This window comes from Juglans microcarpa x Juglans regia, chromosome 6D (assembly GCF_004785595.1).
Source record: "Juglans microcarpa x Juglans regia isolate MS1-56 chromosome 6D, Jm3101_v1.0, whole genome shotgun sequence".
NCBI lineage: Eukaryota > Viridiplantae > Streptophyta > Magnoliopsida > Fagales > Juglandaceae > Juglans > Juglans microcarpa x Juglans regia.
The window spans coordinates 14,827,383-14,831,319 of NC_054604.1; the positions used below are offsets into that span (position 1 = coordinate 14,827,383).

Consider the following 3,937-nt stretch of genomic DNA (forward strand, 5'->3'; position numbering starts at 1 on the left):
ACTGAAACATTATAATCTTATCATCGTTTAATATCACATCGGGACAATACCATGTTTAACCCCCGTGGTAGGGTTATAAACCACCATTATACCCGTGGCTGAGCCGTATACCATGTTTCACCCCTGTGGTAGGGTTATAAACCACCATTATACCCGTGGCTGGGCCTTAACAGAAACAGAAGGGATTTCATCGAAAATCCGATTACAATCATATACAGAATCAGAACTTCATGCCAAGGTTTTCAGATGACACATCACATCAAAACAAAATACTGAAAAGCTTCAGATCATTTCACATGTTCGAGATAAACAAAAACAAAATATTCTCATTTGTTCATAACAAAACTTTTAGAATTCCTTATTCGCTCTTTTACATAGTTTAGAAATAAAGTACACAAAACTAGCTCATGTCTATACCAGTCATGACAGAAAAACACTTTCTCTTATGTAGAATTTATGCATATGCAGAATAAACATCTGAGGTTGTTTTCAGATCATCTCTTTTCAAAAAAATAAACACATTTATTCTCAAAGTCAACCTCATTTTATTTGTTTTATGCAAAACTAGTATATGAACCCCGCTTACCTGACTTCTTCGTATTATCAACACCTTGAGCCGGAACTCTAATAGTAACACCACCTAAACAAAAAGAACATATATCCAACATTTAATAATCAATCTAGTAGACTGCTATTTATTGAGTAATAAATCAAAAGAGTCCCTTCACAACTCAATAACTATCCTAATAATTAAACCCGAACAACTCTCTTCACCCATTCGCATTTAAAACCCAAAACAGCCACCTTCTATAACACCAAACCAATCATAATTATTTCCAAATCCAACAACCGCAACTTCAATAATTTAAAACATAACCCAACTCAAACTTCATTTCCAACCTTCGAATAAAACAACTTCAGTGTCCGCATCAATAATTAATTCATTCAACAATTTAAGACTTGCATAAAAGTTCAATACAACTAGCTCAAAATACCCATAAATTTACACCAAATAGTCTTAATTAATAGTCCAAAACAGTCTCACAAATCCATCCAAAAAACATACTCCTCAACCTCAATAATTCCATCACCTCACCACAATCCAACATATGAAACACCCACACAAAACATAAATATATAATTGTAACAGTTTGCCAAAAGTAACTGCAGGAATGCAAAATCTTATCCACGCCATAATCAAATCAGTAACACTTTTACAATTCACAACCCAATCACAAAATCCAAACACTACCACAAGCTTTGGGTGAGATTACCTAACCAAGTCACGAAAGCTTCAAATCCACCCCGAACCAAAACAATCCGCTGTAGTCTACGCTCAGAAAAATTCACAGCACTTCCTAGTGAAAGAAAAATGCTTCTGCACAAAGGGAAAAAATTTGAATACTCTGAACATGATTTAGTGTTCCAAGCATGAACACTATGAATTCAAATGGAACGGGGATGTGTGAGAAAATTAAGCAACGAAAAAAAAATAAAAATGAGACTGGAAATGAATGGTGGGAGAAGAGCAAGACTACACTTCTGATGTGCGGCTCAGCAAGCCAAGCAGTGTGTGTGTGCGTAACATCAAGTAAAGTAGAGTGTGTGTGCGTGTGATCAAAACATGGCAGAAACCGAAAATGGAAGGAGACCCGCACGAGTAAGAACCAGCAGAACAGAGAAAAGAAAGAAGAATAACCATAATGGAAAAAGAAAAGCCATAATAGAAGAAGAAATTACCAAGTTTTGTTCAAAAACCGAATGAAATTGCAGTGGAGAAACAGTTTGAAATTCAAAACCCTTGAGTCGAGCGGACGGTGAAGATATGGAGAAGATGAGAAGAAGAAAAAAATTGGATGAAAGGATCCGGTTGCAATGTCTGCCGAAGTGAGCCAAACCGATTCTTGAGTGTGGTAAGAGATGAAGATCAACTGCTAGGATTATGGGGGGTTGGTGCGCACGGTTAGTGTGATGTGCAGAAAATGAGGTGCAGAGGGGAGAAATCGTGGGGAAGAAAAACAGTGCAGCAGAGGGAAACTCACCTAAACGACGCCGTCCGTCCCTCCACTTGAGCTCATGGGCTGGGCTTCGTCCTGACTTTAAAGGGGCTGGGCCTAAATCCCGGTTATCACATATGATTTTGACAACCTGGCTGTAATGAACATTACTTGTAGACCCACTACCTCTCTCACCTTTCTTGCTCTTGTGAGTCTGTGACTTTGTGTAAACTTAGTTTTCTTGAAAGTTAAGGGAATCAGTGTTTAAGCTCAAATTGGGTTGGGAATATGAGGTTTATAAGAAAAATATATATTTAAGGCCAAAATCTATTTCAATAAAGCTCAAAGGGTGACTAGGGATAAAGATAATAAGCAAGTACGCTTGAAAGGCTCAATCGGTCCAAAGAATGTCTTAATCATTTTTCCACTGATATTCTACCTAGGATTTTGCCTCAAGTGTAATTAAACAAGTTTTAGAATGAGTTAAACCATGCAAATTCACAAAATCCACATAAGATTTCTCTAGGTACTCACTACGATTAATGATCATAATAAGCATCCAGTGAATATTGAAAATATCAAATTAAGCAAGATCTAGTAAAGAATTAACAACTAGACTTAAGCAATGTTTATTTTCCCAATAAATTATAACCAATTTCAGTCATATTTTTATCATAGGCTTTTTATTCATCAAACCATATTGTTTTTCTTGTCATTATTATTATTATTATCATCATTATTATTTTATTAATTTATTAATTTGGAACACACTTTATTTTTTTTTTTATTATTTATTATTTTTTTGAATAAATACATTAATATCATTTCCCCCCAAACTTAAATATCACATTGTCCTCAATGAGAAAAATGAGAGAAAACTCAAAAGCAAAGAATGAGAGAGGGTAAAAGATGCACCCCTGATTTGTCCCAATTCTGCCAATTGAATATTTTCCGTGAAGGTGCAGCCGTATACTTTTTGGAGATCTTCTCGCCTCTTCGTTCCTGCCAGATGAATGCAAACAAATGAGCAAAAATGAAATATAGAATAAATTAACATAAAAACTTGGGTTGCCTCCCAAAAGCGCTTTATTTAAAGTCAATAGTTAGACATTGTCTTCTCATCATTTGCTACTGGCGAAATCAATGGAACACTTTTTTGAGTTAAAGTCACCATCCAAGTAGGGTTTTAATCTCTGTCTATTTACTTTAAATGTGTCTTTTGTCTTGTGATGGACTTCAACCACCCTATAGGAAAATACACGGGTCACTACAAATGGTCCCGACCTCGAATTCTCTTCTCAGGATATGCTTATCATGACATCTTTTAGTTTTATCTTTGTAAATCCGGGCATTCTCATAAGCATCATTACGGAACTCATCCATCTCGTTGATCTACAGTATTCTCTTCTCGCCAGCCGCTTGTAAATCAAAGTTCAACATCCTCATCTCCCAATAGGCTCTGTGCTCTAGCTCCACCGGAAGATGGCAGGCTTTTCCATAAACAAGACGATAGGGTGACATCCCGATCGGTGTTTTGAATGCTGTCTGATAGGCCCATAGCGCATCATCTAACCTTCTCACCCAGTTTGTCCGAGAGATACTCACGATTTTCTCTAGTATGCGCTTGAACTTCCGATTAGACACCTTGACTTGGCCGCTATTTTGAGAATGGTAGGGTGTTGCCATGTGATGGGAAACACCACATTTAGTCAGTAGTGCTTCAAATTGGCGATTACATAAATGCTTCCCACCATCACTAATTATGGCCCTCGGAGTGTCAAATCGGGAAAAGATGTTCTTTCGCAATTAATTCACCACGACCCTCGCATCATTGGTTGGCAATGCAACCACTTCCACCCACTTGGAGACATAATTTATAGCCACCAGAATAAATTTATTAGAATATAAGGATGGAAAAGGACTATTATACCCTAAACATC

General features: G+C 36.8%; 1 long non-coding RNA gene across 1 annotated transcript; it reads right to left on the minus strand.

The window, feature by feature from the left end:
• Positions 1–604: 604 nt before the first annotated feature.
• LOC121236026 lies at positions 605–1,890 on the minus strand. Its single transcript, XR_005934641.1, has 3 exons — positions 1,741–1,890; positions 1,275–1,378; positions 605–640 (listed from the first exon to the last, which is right to left on the minus strand). It is a non-coding gene; the product is annotated as an uncharacterized LOC121236026 (long non-coding RNA).
• Between the last annotated feature and the right edge of the window lie 2,047 nt (positions 1,891–3,937).